The following is a 25545-nucleotide window of genomic DNA, read 5'->3' on the forward strand; positions in this document are numbered from 1 at the left end:
ACCCAGCTGCTGAGTTCCTGAAGGAGATTATATAGCAGGAATATGAGCAATTATCACCCACACATCAATTACCATAATAAAAACTATGGAGGTCTGTACAATGCTTTCCTGTTTAGACAATATTTTTTCATCTTTTGATCTTGGAGAAGGCAGGCGTTGGGGGAGGGTAAATTACACTGGTTTGGGATTTGTGAGATACAGAGGACTGTATGCCAGGAATAAAGGTTGTGTCTATGTCCTTGCTGAAGCTAACAGTCTCATTAGATTAAAAAGACATCACACATTAAAAATTAGCTGTATGCCAAAGAGGGTGACATTAAATACCTTACAAGCAAAAAATATAATAAGTGTCAGAACATAAAAGAAGAAAAATTTAATTGTTCTTGCCTTGAGTGATCAAGGTAGTTATTATTGCTGAGGTATGGAAACTCCTTTTCAGAAAAGTCATATGTGATGCATGTCCCAGTTATACTCTGGCCCTTCTGCTATCCTCCCATCATCACCTCAGTGCACCTGATCCAGGCCTTTGGGAGCATCCCAAGTGGTTTCCTTTAGGAAGGTCAGCCAAGTTCTGGAATCTCACACTTCCTTGGCCATCTCTGGAAGTAGATTTTTTAGCAACTTGAGACCAGAGTGCTGTGCCCAGTGACCCTCCACCACTCTGTAACCAAATATTTGTCCTGCATCAAAACTAGCCAATGCCTAAAAACTTTGGTCATGCCTGAGTATGAAAAATATCAAACTATAAGCATGGGCAGTGAAAGTTGCTACTGACACAGGGAGAAAACTAAGTGCATCCATTCATTCAATGAATACTTATGGAATACCTACAAGACATCTGGCACCGGGTGCTTATACACAGCATTGAAATATGAAGGGAAATGTAGCACTTAATTCTGAATATAGGACAGAAAATATTCACATAATTTATCTGCAGTAAGAACAAAGAAAATAACTTACTCCAATCCCCTTATTATGAATATCAAGCAACTAGACTTCTGGTTCAAGATGGTGGAGTAAAAGGACATGTGCTCATCTCCTCCTGCAAGAGAACCAAAACTGCAACTAGCTGTTGAACAATCATTGACAGGAGGACACTGAAACCTATCAAAAAAAGATACCCCATGTCCAAAGACAAAGAAGCCGCAGGGAGAGGATAAGAGGGGTGCAATCATGATAAAATCAAATCTGATACCCACTGGGTAGGTGACCCATGAACTGGAAAACAATAATATCAAAGAAGTTCTCCCACTGTCATGAAGGTTCTGAACCCCACGTCCGGCTTCCCAACCAGAGGAACTGACAAAGGGACTGGGAATCTCCAGGGAATCTGTCTTGAAGGCCAGCGGGATATGACCGTAAAAATTCCACAGTACTGGGGGAAAACAAGACTCCAGTCTTGGAGGACACAAACAAAAGCTTGTGCACACCAAGACCCAGAGGAAAGGAGCAGTGATCCCACAGGTGACTACATATTAAGTACCTAAGGCCATCAAAATGACTTAGTCCAGGTTGATAGGTAGTTAGGGTCCGAGCCAGATCTTAGAACTCAAATCATCTGTGCTAATTCATCATACCCAAAGGTTCCATGAAGACACTTTCATAACTTTTGCCTTGTTGAAATTTTCAATTCTCTTCCCTGAAAGAAATTGTGAAAAATGTCTCTCAATGCAAAAGTACTTTTTGTTATCTTTCTTCGTATTATATTCCATGGTTATAAATTCTTCATTATCTAATATTTATTCTTCAATGAAGTGGACATGAGTAACTAGGTAAACATCTACAATGTTTCACAAACCATTATAGGGGCTCAAATAATGGAAAAATTATTAAAGCTGTATTATTCAAGATAGCCACTGGCCAGATGTGGCTAATTGATTTTAAATTTTGAATTTAAATCACATAAAATTAACTATTCAGTTCCTCAGTTGCATTAATTGTGTTTCACACATTCAGTAGCCACAGGTAGCCAGTGGCTACTGTACTGAACAGTGAAGATACACAACATATCCATCACTGCAGTTCTATTGCCAAGTGTTGTATTAGAGTAATGAACCCACTTTCCACCCTGCATTGGAAAGAATAAATTAACTTGCAAAAAATTCATTTTTTCCAATACATTCTGCCTTGAGTAATAAGATATTTGCATAAAGATTTGCAGGGAGGATTTTACTGAGAAGCAATACAAGGGAAATACAATCATCTCATGTTTTCTTGCTTTCCTATGTGCAAAACTGAATGCTTAAATGACATTCTTTAAATGCCACAGATGCTCAAAGTCTTTCTTTCATATAATGAGAGTTTGAAAGCTTTTCCATAAGTCATGTCAAACGGTTTATGGAGAAAGAGCATTATTCTTCCCTGGTGGCTCAGCAGCAAAGAATCCGCTTGCAATGCAGCAGATGCTGTAGGAGCCATGGGTTTGATTCCTGTATTGGGAAGATCCCCTAGAGAGAGGAACAGCAACCCATTCCAGTATTCTTGCCTGGAGAATTCCATGGACAGAGGAGCCTGGCGGACTACAGTACATAGGGTTTCAAAAGAGTTGGATATGACTTAGCAAGCAAACAATAACAGCAACAACCAAGCATTACCATTCACCATAATACTTACTCTCTAGCACATATATTAAATATAAAACAAGTAATATATACTAAAGAAAACACATATGATTATTTAGGAAGAAAAGTTATTTCCAAGTGGCTATGGCAGCCCACTCCAGTACTCTTGCCTAGAAAATCCCATGGATGGAGGAGCCTGGTGGGCTGCCGTCCATGGGGTCGCTAAGAGTCGGACACAACTGAAGCGACTTAGCAGCAGCAGCAGCAGCATTCAAATGAAAAACCATAAGAGGAAAAAGATAATATTTTTGACTATGAATATTAAATTGGACACATCCTTTTTCCAAAAGTAGAGAATTTTGAAGAAAATCATGGAAACCTAAAAATACGTTTATGCAATACATTATAGTTGCAAAAATTTTAGAAAACCTAAATGGCTGTCAATATAATATTAACAAAACAAAATATTCACTTCTACAAAGATATCATATTAGATAGACATAAAAGAGAATGACCAAAACAAATGAAAACATTGTCTCCTCCCAAGAAGGAACAGTATTATTTCACATAAAGGAAATAAAAAGTGTGCATATACAGAAAAGGAAAGATAATCCTAAATACTAATGTTGGTCAATAGTATTTATTTACCCTGTAAGTAAATAAATAAATAGTATTTATGTACCCTGGTCAATAGTATTTATTCTGGTTGTCTACTATCCTCTATTTCCCTCTTGCCCTCTCTCTTTTGGTCTCCTCACCTGTCTTTGCTGATTGCTCTTTTGATATTGAACATGTACTACTATGGCATGCATGTGTGCATGGTCAGCTGTTTCCAACTCTTTGTGACTCTATGGACTGTAGCCCATCAGATTCTTCTGTCCATGGGATTCTCCAGGCAAGAATGCTAGAGTGGCTTGCCATTTCCTCACTATTAGTATAATGTAAAATGTATTTTCTTAGCAAAAAAAAATGATTTCCCTAACTGGATGCCATTTTAGTACAGAGTTCAAATAACAAATACATGATTGTATAAACAAACAAATAAACAGAAATAAATTTAATTAACTTTCCCAACATGCCTAAAATACAGTTTTGGGACACTGTTAATAAATGAAATAGAGTTTAATTTTGAGTATACTATACCAAACAAGAAGTCCATGGGGTCGCAAAGAGTCGGACATGACTGAGCAACTGAACTGAACTGAATACCAAACAAATCTATAAAGAATCAAGCTTTTACTTAGTTACTGGCCTTCATTAATAGTATAAAAGGGCCAATGAGAAGAGCAAGGGGAATTTAGAAATAAAAAGAAAACTGCAACTAAGGATATATAGATTTATACTATGGCACTGTGTCCTGAGAGAGAGAACTATTCCCCAAGTTTGAGTTTTAATTAGATTTTTGAAACCTTGAAGGTGAAACAAAAACAAAAACAAAAAATCAATAATGGTAAACAAAGCAGTTTACATGCCCATTAGTCAGGTTACCAGCTTTGTGTATCTTTTTAAAAAAATATTTATTGTGCAAATTGCAGACAATAAATGAATTTTCTAAATAATACCTTTTAAAAGAAACTGAAATATTGTAAAAATTCTTTCCTTTTACTTTGAACCTTAATGAGATCAGGTTCCTATGGTTATTACAAATTGGGGAGGGAAGAAAGAAGAATAGATGAAGTGGGTGGTGATGGGAGGAAAAGGCCTAAACCATTTCAGTAGAGTAAAGACCAATTTCATTTTAATATAATTTTTAATGGCTGTTCAAACTCCTATAATGCATCTACACAAAAGACTTCAGTTAATGTGTGTGTGTATTTTGAACAGTTCCCCTCTTCGACCCTCCAGTTTAATTTCCGTTCTTCAAATGAGATGAATGGAGCGTGAAGCAGGTCATATCTCAATGCTGACACATGGGTTGCTGATAGAACTCACAGCCTGGAGAAGAAGCCAGTTTGGAGATTAAATCAAAGCAGCTCTGAATAGATGGGAGGTCAGCCAGGGCCAGCTTTGACATTTGATAGGACCTTGTGATCAATCAGACCTTTCTTCACTCTTGCAGTCTTCCTTATGACAGTGGCCCTAAAAAACAGATGGGCTATGTTACAGAGTGCAGGAGAAGCACTAGATTGTGAAAGGAGATAGGTGTCAATACTATCAAAGGGACAACTGTTATTTGAAGCAGCCAGCAAATCAGGAGGCCCTGGTTTGCTGAAACTGCTATGCTAAAATGTGCCTTCCATGATGTGAAATTTGAGCCTTGAGAATGGTGAGATAATTTTGAACGGCTTTTAAAAATTTCTTACCTCCTATCCATTAAACTGTATACTTTGAACTTTCCTAATATCCTAAAATTAAATTCTAGCCAATCTTTATGAACAATCTGTGTTTCCAGCAAAGCCGAGCTTAGTCTTTGCTGTATTTCTTTGTTTCTGTGTTTTCTGGGGCGCACACACACACACACATACACATAAAACTAACACGTGATAACCTTTGGAAGAAAGGAATCAGAGGGTATTAATGTGCAGCACTTGCTGGGTGGGGATCTGAACATGGTTTCAGGAAATCCCCATCACATCGCCAAGAGGGTCATGAAAAATGAATAGCCCTGGAGCAGCACCGTGACAGACTGTTTGAGTGAGTGGTAATGGGCCATCTCTAGGATGACAGGCCATGTTTTATAACTGTGCAGGCTACTGGCTATCACACCATTCATTATGCCTGCCTGATTTAAGGGAGATGCGTTTTACAGGGGTGACATGGGAGCAAATTATTTTCAGGAGTATCACATCTCTCCCTTCTCCTCTCCACCTACCTCTTCATCATACCCACCCTCATCCTAGTCACAGAAGCACCACTCTCCTATTTACACAAGCACATTCTCTGAATTCTTCCTGTCCTAGAGCATTTCATATTCCAAACTGACCTCTCCAAAATGTCTCACCCCAACGTACACTGGGATTGGAAAGCTGTAAGGTGGGAGCCTGCCCAAGGAGGGTTTAGATAGGAAAGCATAGCACAAATTCACTCTGCTCCCTCTCCTCTATGAAATGTCTTGTTGGGAGACTGTAAGCCAAGATCACTTGGCCTTGCCTACAATTACTGAGCTAATTTGCAAGGCGAGTTTCCAAAGTGAGATTTTTGTTTGACATGGACTTCAACTTCACAGAGAAGATAGCATTTAGGTCCCATTTTGCTTTCTGGTTACAGTGGTTTGTCATTAGCTAAACATGCAAAATTGCTCAATCTCTCTGGACAATTTCTGATGAGAAACCAATTGCACATAATTTTTTCCAAGTTACTTTCCAGCACTAATACTTTATGATTGAAATTCTATTAAGACAGAAACAGAACAAAATTTTCTATCAGCAGATTAGATATTCTGATAAAAACACTTTCATAGAATTTGTTGATGAGCTAACAGTAGCAATATGCAAAATTCTACTTGAAAGAAAAAAGAGTGTTTATATTTATCAGAAGAGTTATCATTAGAGTAATTTGTCTATAATACACAATTTAGGCACCTTAAGTTGTTAAGGGAAAAAAATAAACTTTGTATTTCGCACTAGATTATTGAGGAAAAGATACATACAACATATTTAGATTTTAACTAAATTAACTCAGCTGCCACCTTAAACATAGCTGTGATACATAAGTGGTTAAATAAAATAAGGTATCCACAATAATATTTTCACGGTCTATATCATAGGCTTTTCTGAATAGATGGTAGTTACTCTGATAAAATTTTCCAGAGAGAAACATAACACAATCTAGAGACCTTTGGATTATGAAATGCAAGTATATTTATGTGTATGCTTAATTTATGCAAATTGTGCCCTGATTCTGGCCCACAAGAGCTCAGATGTTTGTGAGAATTTAGAGATTATTTACAGAGAGCATTTTTGGGGGAATAATTTTATCATTGAAATGTGACACAAATCTTCCAAAATGGTAATTCTCTCTAGCAAGCTAATCCTTCAAGAGGTTTTTATGTCTCAAAGAAAGCTGTGTGTAATCAAAAGACTCCACAAAATACATGTTGGTTTGAATCATTCTCTATAATTCCATTTAACTATTGCCAACTCCAGAGACAGTCACAATTGCCCTGTATCTTGTGCATATCTGATAAAGAAATCAGAAAGACTTGGCAGTTGGCAGTTGAGTAGCTAAAAGAGGAAGGAAAAAAAACAAACAAACTTTGCTGGTATTTCCCAATTAACTTTCTTTTCAAGTGAAAATTTGAAAAGAAAAAATAAGAAAACTGAAAATGACCTAAAAACTCTGGTGTAATAAGATAAACTTTGGCCTGATCATCACTCTGTTAATTAATCCATAGTCTGAGTACGAGAAAGTTGACCAAAAACACAGGGATTGTATTTTCCAACAATTATTTTTTAAAATTATGCTAAAATTTAAAAGTGAGAGATATATGGAATTCAATTGTAAAAACAATAAGTTTGCTGGAGAATTAGAGGAAAAAGCAATTACAAATAAATAGTTAAGAACTTTAACTAAAATTCCATTTTTAAAAATGGTACTAATGCCAAATTCTTAAAAAAGATTTGCTTTCTCAAGTAGAACAGAAAGTTGTTAATATTATGTCCATTGTATTTTATTTCAATTGTCTTTTAAAAATAACATACAAGTGAGTCAAGGACATTTGTCAGAATGACCCTAAACACGTAAGGCTTGTTATAAATGCTCTAACACATGACAGTTTAAAATAAATGCCAGCTCCCTTTTCCCTTGTGAAAAAGAGTGTGGTGATGGTCTTGGGTACAGGCTGTTTTGGAGTTTTGGTTCTAGTCAACCCAATGTCTCTATAAACTCTGAGATGGAGTCCTTAGGATCATGTGCTACTGATACTAAAAACCAGTATAACTGTCCAGTTCAAATATCTCCCACATTCTGGACAACATTTAAGATTAGCCAAAGTTTTCTTAGGGGTAAAGGCTATAATCTGGTGACAGTTGATTTCAGCTTGGATAATCGCCCCTCCCTTCAAAATCATCATAGCCTCAGGTTTGGCAAAGGGGCCTCTTTGGATTCAAAACCCACCTCAGGCTGCCTCCATACAGACACTGAAAGGGATAACCCTGGTTCTGTTTCATCAGCATTGGGACATGAAAAGATTTCACCCTGTTTAATAGTGTGTTTTAGGCACAGGAAATCTTCCTGGCCTAGAGTGATTAAGAACTCAGGCCTTACAGACAGGCAGGCCCTGAGCTCAAATTTCAAATCCACCTCCTACCAATATGTGACATTTGGCAAATCTCCCTAAATTAGGAGTAATAAGGATATCTACTCCAAAGGGTAGTTATGAGAATTACCTAAAATGATAATATAAAGCAATTTCCACAGTGCCTGGTACAGATATAGCATACCATAAAGGTAAAGGTTAGCTATGGTTAAATATTAATCCAACCCATTTTACCTTTGAGTGTTCTAACCTGGAATACTCAACGGGAACATCATATGAAGGGAACATCATACCCATCATGCCTTTTTTAGCTATCATTTTATATTTAAAAGAATTAATCAAAATATAAAGTAAGATAGTGGAGAGGTAGAAGATCAACTTGAGGTTGGTCCTCTTCAAAAGGTGACTAAAGGATTCATTGACAATGTCATCCTATTAAATGGACTGGAATTGCCTCTTCATAAAATATTGCATACCAGCAATTAGAATATTTTAGTGCGGTTTATTCTCTAGAATGAATTCCCAGGTAGCGCAGTGGTAAAGAATCTATCTGCAAAATGCACGAGGCGCAAGAGACACAGGTCTCTCTTCCCTGGGTCATGAAGATCCCTTAGAGTAGGAAATGGCCACCTACTCCAGTATTCTTGCCTAGAAGATTCCATGGACAGCAGAGCCTGGTGGGCTACATACAGTTCATGGGGGTACAAAGAGTCAGACCGAACTGAGCGACTGAACACATACAAGTATGTATCAGTATTTATACTGATACATCCTCTAGAACACAAATGTATTTTGATCCATTTCTGCATAATAAATTATCCTACCATTTAGAGGCTAAAATTGCAAAACACTTATTATCCAACAGGTTTTATAGTTCAGAAATCCAAGAGCAGATCACCTGGTGAGATCTGCCTTAGATTTTGTTATGAAGTACATTCAGTTTTGGCTGAGGCTGCAGTCATCTCAAGGATTGACTGGGGAGGATCCAAGCTTATTCACATGACTGTTGGCAAGTCTCAGAAAGTCTGCTTTCAAGCTCACTTCTGTGGAACCCACCACAGGGCTGCCTCCTGACATGGAAGTTGGCTTTCCCCAGAGTGAGCCATTCAAAATAGTGAGAGAGTTTCACAGATGAAAATCAGTCTTTTATTATCTCATCTCAGAATTGACATCTCATCACTTCTGCTGTATTTTACTTATGAGAAGTGAGTCAAAAAGCCCAGACCACTCTTAACAGGAAGAGATTACATAAGAGTGAGAATCCCAGTAGGCAAGGATAACTGGGGAGCCACATATTAACAGAAACTACCTATAATCTATCCTCTGGATCTCAGTGATTTTTATCCCCCTGAAATACAAAATAAATTTTTATTGTCCCCAAAGATCTCAAAATTCATATCTCACCTCAACATCAGCTCAAAGCACTATACCTCATCATCTAAATAAAGCCCAAGAATGGATGAGCTTACTCAAGTAAAATCTTTTAGTACAGTTCTTTGAGGCTTGTAGACCTACGAGACGAAACAAATAACCTGTCTCCCTACCCCACTCGCCCAGCATGTAATGGCAGGACAGGCATAAAATAACCACTATTGACAGTCTTGTTCAAAGTGGTGGGTGAGAGACACAGAGGAATTAATTAGTTCTGTGGAAGTTCTGAAATTCAGCCAGGCAAATATTAGAAGCTCTTGACTAGATCTCATATCAGAAATAACTCTTCATGTTTCTCTACTTTGTCCACAAGGCTCCTGGTTCTACCCTCTGAGTCATCTCTCCATTTTCATAAAATGCAGCACGTGTTAAAATTCTGGTGATTCAAAGGTCAGTCTCTCCCCGTTAATACTATCTCTGCTCTCTCAGTCCAAACCAGCAATGCTTCTGCCTATATTTAACAACTTTGTGAGTTTCCTATAGAACTTCTTGATGTCAAATCCAGTAGACAAAAAGCATACCCACAAACCTCTTCTGGATAAACCCCTCCATTTTTAGGGATTCTTTGGAGATAACTAAAGGACAATGTCCTGAAAATTCCTAGAAACCCTACTATTTGATTGAGAGGTTCCTTGGAATGTACTTAATTCCTTCAATGGGCCTTAGTCTGTTGGAAGGTTCTTTGAGGCACTACCTCAGATCTTTTTAGTCCAGTTCAGTCACTCAGTCATGTCTGACTCTTTGAGACCCCATGGACTGCAGCACACCAGGCTTCCCTGTCAGTCAGTTGTTCACATCAGGTGGCTGAAATATTGGAGTTTCAGCTGTAGCATCAGTCCTTCCAATGAATATTCAGGACTGATTCCTTCACAATTGAGTGGTTTATCTCCTTGAAGTCCAAGGGACTCTCAAGAGTCCTTTCCAACACCACAGTTCAAAAGCATCAATCTTTTTAATAGATGGAATTTAATAGATCTTTTAAAGATCTTAATAAAAGATATGGTAGTTACAGTCTGAACTTTATCTCTTCCTTCATACAATGTTTTCCTAAAGTTACCCTAGATTTGATGTTTGTTCAGAGAAACCGTGTTTTTTTTTTTTTTTTTTTTTCTTCTTCAGTTTTAGCATCTTGGAACATCTGAAGAGTCTGAGAGCTTTCAAACCATCATGTATGCCTTCTCTTGGTTTGATAGCTCTTTGCTGAGTTTCTCTTCCTCTCTCTCATCTCACATTTTATTTCAAGTAGCAAGAAGAAACCAGGTGTTATCAAAACGCTTTGCTTGGAAATCTCCTTAGCTAGAGCCTCCAGTTTATTAGGCACATTTCCTAGTTTCCATATTATCAAAAGTGAAGGTACTGCTAATATCTGCCCTTTACTGCAACTTCCAAGATTTCTCTCTCATTCTTCTAAGTCTTCACTATCAGTCTCTACAAAATTCAAAATTCTATGAATAGTATGTTCAAAGCATTTTGAAGTTTTCACCCACACTATCCTCAAAATTCTTACAGTGTTTCCTACTTCTACACTCTGCCTGTTTCTGAAGCTATTCCCACATTTTAAGTTTTGTTGTGGCAGAACCACTTATAGATGTCAAAATGTGCATTATCCAGGAGGTAGAGTTCATGCAATATTTAGACAAGGAAACCCTTTAGAATAGATAGACTTGGTAGATTAGATAGATAGATGATAGATCAATAGATTGATGTTGATAGATAAATAGAGAGACAGGCTTTTTTAAAAATAATATCTGACATTACACAATTCTTTTTTTTTTTTTTGTAGTATACATGCTCTTTTTATTAGAAAACCTTGCTAAATTTTTAATAACACAACATTTGTTGAGTACTTTCTCAAAGCAGTTCCACATATTATTACCTCACAACAATTTTACAGGATTAAAAGTAACTAAACCTGGCAAAAGGCAGTTTGGAATGTTATAAACTAAGCTTGGATTTATACAGGTAGAGAGAGACAGTCTTTCATCCTTTGCTTTTCATGTTTGAGAATATAGACTAGCATATTAGTATCTCTAGTTTGAGTTACTTGTACAATGACTACTAAGTGGTTTTGTCTCTTTTGCATTCCTTGTACATATATTATTATTACTTGGAGTACAGTTAACCTGGTATAGTTTTTGTAGCCCTAATGGACTGTTTTCATGAAACCCAATCATATTGTTTCTGTCTTTTCCATCTAAATACAATTGTGCACCTACAAGGCAATGGTCATATTCGACTTAGCCCTATGTGAGACCCTAAATTAATTGTATTTACTTTCTTCTTCAAATAACGCAGCATTTCTAAAGCACCTTTAAAGTGACTCTTACATAGGAGGACAATGAAAGAACAAGACCAGAGTATGTTTTGCATGGATTCTGCCAAGCTGAAAGAAAAGATCATATTTGGCCACTTGGAACATGGGGAAATGTAACATATGACTGTATGAATGTGTAAAAGGGATAATTCATAAAAATTCTAGATATTATCCATCAAATAACAAATGAAAAAAGCAAGCTATTTGCAATCATGAGGGCAGGATTAAATATGAGAGGCCCCACCAGGAACTTAGGAAAAAGAGGTAAGCTTCAATTTCTTAAAAGGTAAAAGAAATTTCAAAATTATCAAAGCACCAGTTATCAAACTCAAGAAAGGGAAAAATTCTTTAAGCAGGGAGAGAAGAGGCCATGGGCACCGAAAATCGATTCTACTCACATTCTAACACAAAAGAATCTATAGTTTTCTACACTTAATACATCTGATATAACACTCGGCTTTTAACTGAATTGATGTGTTACAATAGTGTAAATACTGAATATTTATGTAATTGGAATCATAATATAACTCTATCAGGAGAATAGTTCAGGAAATGACAGGGGTGCATGTCCTTAACAGTATATTTTTCTCACAGTAAGACATCAATAGATAATATCTACAGCAGAAAATTCAAGAATTTGAATGATTTACAGAAAATTATCAGTACAATAACTTGGTATGACTCATATTGTTATATTTGGGTAGACCTCAGTAGTTGGTGAAGGACATGGAGGCCTGGCGTACTGCAGTTCATGGGGTCACAAAGAGTCGGACATGAGTGAGTGATTGAACAGAACTGATTCCTACTCAAGTCTGGATACTCTACTGCCTTACAATACATAACTGCATATATAACACTCACACAAACACATTTGCAACGTGCACCCACACACAAAAGAGTTGCATTTTTCATAGTTTATTTGAGCCTGAAATTCTGGAATTATGTAAAAAATGAGTAGAAAATGATTGCAGTTCTGTTTGTTTGAATTGACTACTTTTAATGATTCTAAGAAATATCAGTTTGAATTTAGTTAGGATTTTGTTAGATATAGGTAATAGAAAATCCAATTAGGAGTAGCTTGTAAGAAACCATTAGCATGTATAACAAGAAGTTTAGGTTATGGAAGACTATAAATTGATTCATCTCATGGTCCACCACTATAGTGTTCCCATCTATCTGTTCTGTTTTGGTTTCATGCTAAAGCAGGTTAAATTTCTGGAGATTAAATGGCTTAGAAGGGCAATCAGAACCACTTTACGTGTTGTTCACCTTTGACGGGAGAGAAGAGAGAGAGATCGCATCACTCTGCCCAAAGAACAATGAATTTTCTAGTCATCTTCCCACTTCTAAACTAATCACTAGCAAGGCAGAATAGAGGATGGGGCTTCTACACAAGAAGCACTTGTGCTATTTGGGAAGAGGTGATTCCCTGAACAAATCTGAAATTCTAGAAGAGAGACCTTGGTAATGGAAACTGGGTAAGCAAGGGGAGTATCCAATACAGACATTACAGATGGACAATAAGAATGCCATTCCAGGATGTTTTCAAATCTTACAATCTTGTTTCCAGGTCAACTCTGTATTTTAATTATTGGTTCTGACTTTTGGAAACAGATCTGCAATAATTCATTAGGATGTTAATATATTACGATGTGCCTTCCGTGATTATTGGCTGATTCACTGCCATCTGGTCAGGCAAGAGATACATTATACAAAGCAAAAAATGGAAAAATTAGATGATGGAATAAAAATATTATAAAAAGTAAGATATGATACTAACTTTTGAGGGGGTATACCAAAAAGCCCTTTATTTATTTGTAATTTGGTAAATAATATTTTCCAAGAAGGGCTGAGGCATTGGCATCTAATTACTCTTTAAATAATTTTTCTTTCCCAGAATCCTCTATCCTCCTGTAATGATCATGTGGATTTTGTGGTTAATTTGGGCAAATTGCTGTCTTGTAGGCATTGACCTTTTTTCAGTCACTTTTCAAATTTTTGTTATTTTGTGTCTGGATCAAAATCAGCTTATTTTTTCAGAATTAAAACCAGGGATAACTTCTTTTTACTTAGAACTACTCTGAAGGTTTTGAATCCTTAAAGACTTTAAATAAAAAAGATAAATTTTGTACACTTTAACAATATGAGGAGAACGGGACGATAGAGGATGAGATAGTTGGATGGCATCACTGACTTGATGGACATGAGTTTAAGCAAGCTCCAGAAGTTGGTAATGGACACAGAAGACTGGCATGCTGCAGTCTATGGGGTTGCAAAGAGTCTGACATGACTGAGCAACTGAACTGACTGACTGACTGAACAATATGACATTACACAATTCTGAGAGATGCTTAATCAGCCTCCATAAGGCTGTTGTCTATAGTTTGACATTGCAGCTTGGGAGTTCAACACAAGCAGTTGGAAAGGGAAGATTGATATAAAGTGGATAAGATAGAAGACAAATTGAAATTCACAAGCATGACTTTAGCCCATGAAACCAAACATTAGAAACTGTTTAATTAATGCAAGGGTTCTTCAACATTCGCAAATCAATCAATGTGATACACCACATTAACAAATTGAAAGGTAAAAACCATATGATTATCTCAGTAGATGCAGAGAAAGCCTTTGACAAAATTCAACATCCCTTTATGATAAAAACCCTCCAGAAAGCAGGCATAGAAGGAACATACCTCAACATAATAAAAGCCATATATGATAAACCCACAGCAAACATTATCCTCAATGGTGAAAAATTGAAAGCATTTCCCATAAAGTCAGAAACAAGACAAGGTTGCCCACTCTCACCACTGCTAGTCAACATAGTTTTGGAAGTTTTAGCCACAGCAATAAGAGAAGAAAAGAAATAAAGGGAACCCAGATTGGAAAAGAAGATGTAAAACTCTCACTGTTTGCAGATGACATGATCCTCTACATAGAAAACCCTAAAGACTCCACCAGAAAATTACTAGAGCTAATTAATGAACATAGTAAAGTTGCAGGATATAAAATTAATGCACAGAAATCTCTTGCATTCCTATACACTAACAATGAGAAAATAGAAAGAGAAATTAAGGAAACAATTCCATTCACCATTGCATCAAAAAGAACAAAATACTTAGGAATAAATCTACCTAAAGAAACAAAAGACCTATATATAGAAAACTATAAAACACTAATGAAAGAAATCAAATGACACAAATAGATGGAGAAATATACCATGTTCATGGATTGGAAGAATCAATATAGTGAAAATGAGTATACTACCCAAAGCAATCTATAGATTCAATGCAATCCCCATCAAGCTACCAATGGTATTTTTCAGAGAACTAGAACAAATGATTTCACAGTTTATATGGAAATTCCAAAAAACCTTGGAGAGTCAAAGCAATCTTGAGAAAGAAGAATGAAACTGGAGGAATCAACTTGTCTGACTTCAGACTATACTACAAAGCTACAGTCATCAACACAGTATACAGAAATATAGATCAATGGAACAAAATAGAAAGCCCAGAGATAAATCCATGCACCTATGGACACCTTATCTTTGACAAAGGAGGCAAGAATATATAATGGAGAAAAGACAATCTCTTTAACAAGTGGTGCTGGGAAAACTGGTCAACCACTTGTAAAAGAATGAAACTAGAACATTTTCTAACACCATTCAGTTCAGTTCAGTCACTCAGTTGTGTCCCACTCTTTGAGACCCCATGAACAGCAGCCCTGTCCATCAGCAACTCCCAGAGTTTACCCAGACTCATGGCCATTGAGTCGGTGATGCCATCCAACCATCTCATCCTCTGTCATTCCCTTCTCCCACCCTCAATCTTTCCCAGCATCAGGGCCTTTTCAAATGGGTCAGTTATTCACATCAGGTGGCCAAAAGATTGGAGTTTCAGCTTCAGCATCAGTCCTTCCAATGAACACCCAGGACTGATCTCCTTTAGGATGGACTGGTTGGATCTCCTTGTAGTCCAAGGGACTCTCAAGAGTCTTCTCCAACACCACAGTTCAAAAGAATCAATTCTTCAGCTCTCAGCTTTCTTTATACTCCAACTCTCACATCCATACATGACTACTGGGAAAACAATAGCCTTGACAAGACAGACCTTTGTTGGCAAAGTAATGTCTGCTTTTTAATATGCTGTCTAGGTTGGTCACATGGAGAAGGCAATGGCACCCCACTCCAGTACTCTTGCCTGGAAAATTCCATGGATGGAGGAGCCTGGTAGGCTGCAGTCCATGGGATTGCTAAGGGTGGGACACGACTGAGCGACTTCACTTTTAATTTTCACTTTCCTCCATTGGAGAAGGAAATGGCAACCCACTCCAGTATTCTTGCCTGGAGAATCCCAGGGATGGGGGAGCCTGGTGGGCCGCTATCTATGGGGTTGCACAGAGTCAGACACGACTGAAGCAACTTAGCAGCAGCAGCAGGTTGGTCATAACTTTCCTTCCGATGAACAAGAGTCTTTTAATTTCATGGCTGCAATCACCACCTGCAATGATTTTGAAGCTCAAAAAAATAAATAAATAAAGTCAGCCACTGTGTCCACTGTTTCCCCATCTATTTGCCATGAAGTGATGGGACGGGATGCCATGATCTTAGTTTTCTGAATGTTGAGCTTTAAGCCAACTTTTTCACTCTCTGCTTTTACTTTCATCAAGAGACTCTTTAGTTCTTCCTCATTTTCTGCATATCTGAGGTTATTGATATTTCTCCCGACAATCTTGATTCCAGCTTGTGCTTCCTCCAGCCCAGCATTTCTCATGATGTACTTGCATTTAAGTTAAATAAGTAGGATGACAATATACAGCCTTGATGTATTCCTTTTCCTGTTTGGAACCAGTCTGTTGTCCATGTCCAGTTTTAACTGTTGCTTCCTGACCTGAATACAGGTTTCTCAAGAGGCAGGTCATGTGGTCTGGTATTCCGATCTCTTTCAGAACTTTCCACAGTTTATTGTGATCCACATGGTCAAAGGCTTTGGCATAGTCAAGAAAGCAGAAATAGATGTTTTTCGGGAACTCTCTTGCTTTTTCCATGATCCAGCAGATGTTGGCAATTTGACCTCTGGTTCCTTTGCCTTTTCTAAAACCAACTTGAACATCTGGAAGTTCATGGTTCATGTATTCCTGAAGCTTGGCTTGCAGAATTTTAAGGGTTACTTTACTAGCGTGTGAGACGAGTGCAATTGTGTGGTAGTTTGAACATTCTTTGGCATTGCCTTTCTTTGGGATTGGAATGAAAACTGACCTTTTCCAGCCCTGTGGCCACTGCTGAGTTTTCCAAATTTGCTGGCATATTGAGTGCAGCACTTTCACAGCATCATCTTTCAGGATTTGAAATAGCTCAGCTGGAATTCCATCACCTTCACTAGCTTTGTTGAGGGGCTCCAAAATCATTGCAAATGACAACTGCAGCCATGAAATTAAAAGATATTTGCTGCTTAGAAAGAAAGCTATGACAAATCTCAACAGCATATTAAAAAGCAGAGCTATCACTTTGCCAACAAAGATCAATAGAGTCAAAGCTATGTTTTTTCAAGTAGTCATGTATGGATATTACAGTTGGTCCATAAAGAAGGCTGAGAACCAAAGAATTGATGCTTTTGAATTGTGGTGCTGGAGTAGACTCTTGAGAGTCCCTTGGACTTCAAGGAGATCAAATCAGTCAATCCTAAAGGAAATAAACCCTGAATATTCATTGGAAGGACTGATGCTAATGCTGAAACTCCAATACTTTGGCCACTTGATGTAAACAGCAGACTCATTGGAAAAGACCCTGATGTTGGGAAAGATCGAAAGCAAAAGGAGAAGGGGGTGACAGAGTATGAGGTGGTTAGATTGCACCACTGATTTAATGGAATTTGAACAAACTTCCAGAGATGGTGGAGAACAGAGGAGCCTGGCATGCTGCAGTCCATGGAGTTACAAAGAGTCGGACATGACTCAGCGACTCAACAACAACAACTCAAGATTCAAATTTATGGGAGATTATCTCACTGTTTAAGCTTGCTCACATGTCTATTGACTAGTGGGAAGAAAGGCAGGACAGCTGGGCTGACAGCGCCACAAAAATCACATAGAACAAGGGTCGTAAGTTCTTCAAAGAAAAAGGAAGTGTAACTCAATAAAACAGGAAGTGATACTTGGTGGGTAAAAGCAATAGATAACCACCACCACTAATAAACAAATGGGTCCTACATAAACTCAAAAGCTTTTGCAGTCAAGGAAACTATTAAAAAAAATAAAAATAAAAAAACCAAAAGGACATCCCACAGATTGAGAGAAAATATTTGCAAATGCTTTGCTTACTTGGCAATGTTGTATCAGTTCAGTTCAGTTGTTCATTCGTGTCTGACTCTTTGTGACCCCATAGACTGCAGCATGCCAGGCTTCCCGGTCCATCACCAACTACTGGAGCTTGCTCAAACTCATGTCCATGGAGTCAGTGATGCCATCCAACCATCTCATCCTCTGTTGTCCTCTTCCCCTCCTGCCTTTAGTCTTTCCCAGAATCAGGGTCTTTCCCAATGAGTCAGTTCTTCACATCAGATGGCCAAAGTATTGGAGTTTCAGCATCAGTCATTCCAATGAATATTCAGGACTGATTTCCTTTCAGGATTCACTGGTTTGATCTCCTTGCAGTCCAAGGGACTCTCAAGAGTCTTCTCCCATACCACAGTTCAAAAGCATCAATTCTTCAGTGCTCAGGTTTCTTTATACTCCAACTCTCACATCCATACATGACTACTGGAAAAACCATAGCTTTGACCAGACAGACTTTTGTTGGCAAACTAATGTCTCTGCTTTTTAATATGCTGTCTAGGTTGGTCATAGCTGTTCTTTGCATGTTGCATAGAAAAAAGGTAATAGAAGGAATGGAAGGGAAGACATGTCTTGAAGTAAATAGGATGACTAGAAACACCTATGTCCCATAGACATGGTCTTGGGTGATGAATTATCATTCTGAGACCACACAAAAAGCCAGAAGCATTGCAAACAGGAGAAACTTTCAGATTTGGGGGGCTGTTTTGATTATAGATCAGATCACTTGTTTCTTTTCAGTCTATTCATTATCAATGTGTTTCTGTTATATTGCTAACATTCCACTGACTGTATATTTTAAAAATATTAATTCAGATCATGACTCTTTCCTTTCTTCTCGAGAATGTCTTTGGCGATGTTATATATTCACACAAAGGAGCTATTTTTGGCATTCAAAAAATTGCTTTTCTCCCTGCTGGCAAAAAGAATTCACTCACTACCTGCTAGGGAAAAATACTTACTTTGCTTAAGAAAAGGAAAAAAGGAGCCTCTTTCAAATGATACAGGAAAGAAAAAAAAAAAAAAGATATTAAATTTTTAAAAGGACAAAATGACTCCTCCTCTTTGAATATTCTCCAGAACAACACACTGCTGCCTGTCTATTGTTCCAGAGGCTAATAGTCACATAAATGCCTCTTTAACAGCATCTATTTCATAGCATCATTGTTTTACCCCACAAAAGGATTAGGCAATGGAATAATGACTCACTTTTTAACCTCACCCTTATTTATATCCAGAGCTCACCAAAGGGGAGATTACTGTTTTCTTTTTTTCAATTTTCTTTCCTCATTTCCTTCTTATTTTTCCTTTTTCTATCTTTAGTATGATCTTCTTTGATGTGTGCATGGGCCCCCTATGTCCACATTGGCATCATATGGAGAAATGAGACTAAAAATCAAAAGGTTAGAATTCCCTTTGGTCTACTAATTTACCAGGTTCTCTGAGGCTGATATTGTCTTTAAAGAGAGGGAAAAAAGTAAAGACTTTGTAAACAAGATTTGTGGAATTTGATGCTCAAATGGATAGTATGGGGATTAGACTAACGGTCATTTTTTTTAACCTCTTCATTTAAATCCTTGGTTGCTTGGTAATTTAGATCATATCACTCTTTGTTAGGAAACTATAAACTTCAGTATATCATAAAAATAAACAATTATCAATTGATCAAGTTGGTGAAATAGGAGACATGGAACTCACCTCCAACCATCAAAAAATACATCAAAAAATACACCTAAATGTGGAACAGTTCTCATTAAATGCTAATTGGGAACTGACTGAAAGACTCCTGGTCAACCAAAGCTGTAAGAAAGATCCACATGGAACCAGGTAGGAAGGAAAGAGAAACAGTCAGTTTGGGACCTGTGCCCCCAGAAAATTACTCATAGGAAAAGAGAGATGAAATGGGTGGAGAATATACTCTGGGTAGTGAGCTATTACAGCCACATAATGGACACCCCAGGCCTGGTCTAACACAGGGAAGTCACTTTGCTGGTTGGAAAAGCAGTGAAACCTAATTAAATTTAAGGCTTTTTTCACAGCATAGAAAGTTACCAACAAAACAATTGACATAATGGGAGAAAATATCTACAAATGGTATGACCTACAAAAGGTTAATATTCAAAAAATAAAACCAGCTGATTCAACTCAATATCAACAAACAAACAACCAGATTACAAAATGGGCAGAAGACCAGAATAGACATTTTTCCAAAGAAGACATACAGATGACTAACAGTCACATGTGATGATGCTAAACATCACTAATTATTAGAGAAATGCAAATCAAAACCACAGTGTCACCTGTCAAAATGGCTATCATCAAAAAGTATGCAAATAAATGTTTTTGAGGATGTGGACAAAATGAAACCCTGGTATATTTGGTAGGAATGTAAATTGGCCCTGTCACTTGAAAAACAATATGGAAGTTGCTCAATAAAATTAAAAATAGAACTACCGTTGGATCCAACAATTCGACTGCTGGGTGTGTGTATATATATATACACACACATATATATGAAGTGAAGTGAAAGTCGCTCAGTCAGGTCCAACTCTTTGAGACCCCATGGACTGTAGCCTGACAGGCTTCTCTGCCCACAAAATTCTCCAGGCCAGAATACTAGAATGGGTAGCCATTCCCTTCTCCAGGGGATATTCCCAACCCAGGGATCAAACCCAGGTCTCCCACATTGCAGGCAGATTCTTTACCAGAAAGAAAGAAAGAACTAATATGAAAAAATAGATCCACTCCAATGTTTACAGCAACATTCTTTATAACAGCCAAGATATGCAAGCAATCCAAATGTCCATCAGCAGATGAATGGATAAATATATATTCAGCCATAAAGAAAGAATCAAATTCTGCTATTTGAAGCAACATGGATGGCCCTAGAGAATATTATGCTTAATCAAATGTCAGACAGAGAAAACAAATACTGTATGTTGTCACCTATATATGGAATAAAGTGAATGAACATAACAAGACAGAAATAGATTCATGAATATAGAAAAGAAACTAGTAGAAACCAGTGGGGAAAGGGAAAAGGGCTTGGGGAAGACAGGGGTATGAGAGGGCTTCCCAGGTAGTGCTAGTAGTAAAAGAACCCATCGGCCAATGCAGGAGACACAAGAGAGGCAGGTTCAATCCCTGGGTCAGGAGATCCCCTGGAGGAGGGCATGGTGACTCACTCCAGTATTCTTGCCTGGACAATCCCATGGATGGAAGAATCTGGCAGGCTACAGTTCATTGGGTCACAAAGAGTCAGACACAACTGAAGCAACTTAGCATGCACACATGCAGGGGTACAGAATTAAGAGATACAAACAACCATGTATAAAATGGTTAGATAGCTATTCACATGAATTTGAGCAAATTCTGAAGAACAGGGGATCCTGGAGTGCTGCAGTCCATAGAGTCACAGAAAGTCATACACAACTTAGTGACTGAATAATAATAGTGTATAAAATAGATAAGCAACAAGAATATATTACAGCATAGTGCAATATATAAATTATTTTGTAATAATTTTTAATGGAATAAAATCTATAAAAATATTTAATCACCATGCTGTACCCTTGAAACTAATATTGCAAATCAACTATGTTTGTTTAGTTGCTAAGTCATGTCTGTCTCTTTGCAACCCCATGGACTGCGGCTCTCCAGACTTCCCTGTCCTTCACTGTCTCCCAGACTTTGCTCAAACTCATGTCCATTGAGTCAGTGATGCCATCCTACCACCTCATCCTCTGTCATCCCATCCTCCTCCTGTCCTCCTGTCCTTCCCAACATCAGGGTCTCTTCCAAAGAGTCGGTTCTTTGTATCACATGGCCAAAGTATTGTAGCTTCAGCTTTAGCATCAGGATGACCTAAATCAAATCAACTATACTTCAATACAAAAATAAATAAAAATAAACTTATTAAATATCTCTCACTGAAATTAGTCATAGAATGACATATAGTTTTGCCAGATATTGCTGAAGACCTAAACTAGAAAATTCTTCAAGGTATCCTAGCTTTTAAAAATTAGCAAGGTAACCTTTAGAGTACATAAACTCTTAGGATACTGTTAGTAAACAACTGATCTGGAAAATTAAAGATGCCATCCAGAGAATGTTATTAGAAGAGGGACTGGAAAAAAAGGCTTTATATGGAGAGAACTAGGCACAATTAAAAGTATTTGAAAAGGTAATTATTCTATGAGATAATTTGTTTATAATAGAAATAAAAGGTATGCAACTGTAGATAGCATCACAATACAATAAAACAAAATACTGCAGGAAATAGGCATTCACTAGTTTCCTGATGCTTTCCACTAACAAGATGAGGTCATCTGGAACTATATCTAAACCTTGGGTATTGATTGAGAAGATCTAGTCCCCAGGGGACCATGACTTGCCCTATGCCCCTGCAGGACCTCAGTTTTCTCTTATGGTAGATAAAGAATCTAGAGCAATATGGTTCTCCCAAAGCTATAGGTTTATAACTTTGGTGGATCACACCTTCATACTGACACTCTTGAATCACCTTAGTATTTCTACTTCAAATGCCATTTTCCTTCCATCACCCAGTAGTTACTTATTTAGTTCAGTTCACTTCGGTCACGTCCATCTCTTTGCGACCCCATGGACTGTGGCATGCCAGGCCTCCCTGTCCATCACCAACTCCTGGAGCTTGCTCAAACTCAGGTCCATCGAGTTGGTAAGTTCCTTATTATTTGTTCCCCAATCCTTTTCCTCAGTTCTATTCTTGATACCTCAATGTGGCCTCTTATGTTAGACAACTGACCACCATGTTTTAGGCCAAAAACCATGTCCCACTCTATCCCATCTCTCTAGCACTGACCCCTAGCCAAATGCCTAATAAGTGAGTGTTTGATTAATGAATGATGTATAAATATATAAATAAAATGTGGGTGAATGTTAAAGGAATAAATGATGAATGTTTAGGATACAAGATTCACCCTTCATATCACTGACAAAGTGGAAGATAAGTTTTTGATGATAGTTTCAATTCTCTATGAAAACACAATACTATAGAGCCACAATATTACAAAATAACCCGGTGCTCTACTTCATAAATGTCATAGGTAAAATAGGCTTTCATAGGCCTGTTTGCTCCTTCAGGGAGAACTTGACTCATAAATAATGCATGACTTGTATGTTCTCTAATTTGGAGAATATTAGAAAAAGTAGGAATTAACTCTCAATACTCCATATTTAACATGACTTGTAATGTTTTCCAGAGGTTCAAAGTGCTGACATTCATGAGCTGACACACACAATACAGTCCTCCACCCTTATCCAGGCATCAAGCCCATTGCTTAAAGAAATGCAACCCTATGTCAAAGGGAGAGAAAGTGCTCTGCAACTGTGAAGACAGAATTAGGATCCAAGGCAGCAGTCACTAGGATCAAGATTTTAAAATAACCTGAAGAAGGCTAGGACTTCTAGCAGTGGCATCAGGTTTCCCCTGAAGTAGTCAGCTCACACACCATTAGACATATTTAAAAAACAGAAATACCTGGCACTTGTGTTAAAACTGAAAAAAAATTTTACATGTTAAGCCTGAAGAATTCTGGGCCTCCCTGAGGACTCCTTTGCCCATTGAGCAGTCACTCCAAACTAGGTCTTGACTAATGACTTTCTTAAAACTTGGTGCAGGGACTTACTGAATATGTCTGTCCATCCATCTGTTGATTCTTCTGTCCAACCACTGATCATTCATTCCATCCATCCATCCACTCGTAAACACTCTCTAAACCTTTCTGTCCCAGGAGTGGTTATACTTATGGCACCTGGCCATTTCCTTTCCACCATGTTCTCCCTTCCCTGGTATTCTTTGCTCTCTCTCCCTCCTGCTGCTCAGATATGATCATCTTAATCCAGGACTCTCCCTTGCACACACTGTCGGGTGTGTACATTCTGTGTCTAACCACTTACTCTGACTTGTTCTCTCTCCATGAGACAAACCCCTTAAAATTCTGGGGAACACAATTTCTCCTCTTGTCACTCACATAATTTTACTTTTATAATACCATGTGAAGAAGGCAACATTAGTATTAATGTTTCCACTTTGGAGCTGAAGAAACAGAGACCCAGGGAAATTCTGTTACCAACCTAAAGTCACATAAGTAAAGTGATAGGACCATTACCTGAATCTGGTTCCTCTGGCTCCAAGCTTGGTGGTCTATCCATCCTCATAAGTGGGACAACTAGGAACTGATAATTTAAATGGGTAATTCTTCTTTAAGGCTAGAAGATTAGGTATATATGATTCCATTTTTAAGTGTTATTTGTCTGTCGATAAAACTAATACACAGATCTATAAATGTTCCTAATATCAATCTCTTTTTACAGAGTACGTTGCAGCAGTTATAAACTGAGGGTACCATTATCTAAGTTGGTTAATATACTTTTGAGATTATACAGAGGCCAATTTTATCTCATTTTAAGTCAGGTTAATTTAAGAAAGAAAGTAATTTCAAAGACAGTAAGCAACAGTGTTATAGAAAAACCTTTGCCAGCTGGCTATAAAACTCTGAAAATTAATGAAATCATCACCTCTTAAAATTTCCTCTAGAACTGTATTGTCAGGAACTTACTTTTTCTAAATTTAGCTGTTGGCAAACAGTTACTCTTAAATCTAATAAAATTTGGTAAGACTTTCTATATATACTGGGGTGTGTCTTTTTACATAGTAAAATTCTAATCTAAACAATTGTTATTTTGTGGCAAAAATGAATCAAGATGAGTAGTGCTGGGAAACTAGAAAAGAAACTCCAAGGAAAGAGTCTCTAAATGTTTGTGGTAAATAATTTAGCCTGGGTTGGAGGAAAATCAGAGTTTTATTTCAACCCTAAATGCACGTACTGTAAGTCTTCAAGTATCCAAGTAGGGTGATGATAAATGTCACAAAAATCCAAGCAGAAGGAAGCTGCATAGATCATCAGTCCTCAGTAGGATCTTGCTGAAGGCCAAGTTTTGGTGAATAAAATAGTTATGATCGCCATAAGTTTGGGGGCATAAAATGTGTTACATTTGCATAAAATTTACATAAACCTACCTAAACGATTCCAGCTGCTGCAGAAAATATATGGGCATCATCTCACAATATCTTAGAACTCATATACCTTAAAAATGAAAGAAGGGCTTAGGAAAACTTGCTTGCAAGATTTTCTGAAGAACTCTATTATAAAATTTGATAGCTTGATTAAGCAAAATATCAATAACTGGGTTAAAGGAAATCTGTTTGGCTAATTTTAAACCAAGTAAACCCATTTTTAAAAATCTTCATTGCTGAAAATATGCCTACAATATGTCCCTTTTTCTTCTCCTTAATTAGTTCAATATATGGTATGGAATATTATTAGAGGGGACAAGGTCATTTAGGCAAACACTCAAATAGCTTCTAATCCTAAGCCTGACATTTGTGGCCTCAAGATATAAGGCAAATACTAGAAATTCTCCCATTTTATATTTTCTCAGTTGTAGAACACAGGACGTGTGTGCTAAGTCGCTTCATTCATGTCTGACTCCTTGCAATCCTATGCACTGTAGTCCACCAGGCTCTTCTGTCCATGGGATTCTCCAGGCAAGAATACTGGAGTGGGTTGCCATGCCCTCCTGCAGGGGATCTTTCAGACCCAGGGATTGAACCCACGTCTTATGTCTCTTGCATTGGCAGGTGAGTTCTTCACCTCTAGTGCCACCTGGGA

At 37.6% G+C, this 25545-nt stretch overlaps 1 long non-coding RNA gene across 1 annotated transcript; it reads right to left on the minus strand.

The window, feature by feature from the left end:
* Nucleotides 1-1507: 1507 nt before the first annotated feature.
* LOC139179462 (uncharacterized) lies at nt 1508-25088 on the minus strand. The gene is made up of 4 exons (XR_011563839.1): nt 24894-25088; nt 23983-24082; nt 4494-4640; nt 1508-1639 (listed from the first exon to the last, which is right to left on the minus strand). It is a non-coding gene; the product is annotated as an uncharacterized lncRNA (long non-coding RNA).
* Nucleotides 25089-25545: the final 457 nt, after the last annotated feature.

This window comes from Bos indicus, chromosome 1 (assembly GCF_029378745.1).
Source record: "Bos indicus isolate NIAB-ARS_2022 breed Sahiwal x Tharparkar chromosome 1, NIAB-ARS_B.indTharparkar_mat_pri_1.0, whole genome shotgun sequence".
Taxonomy (NCBI): domain Eukaryota; kingdom Metazoa; phylum Chordata; class Mammalia; order Artiodactyla; family Bovidae; genus Bos; species Bos indicus.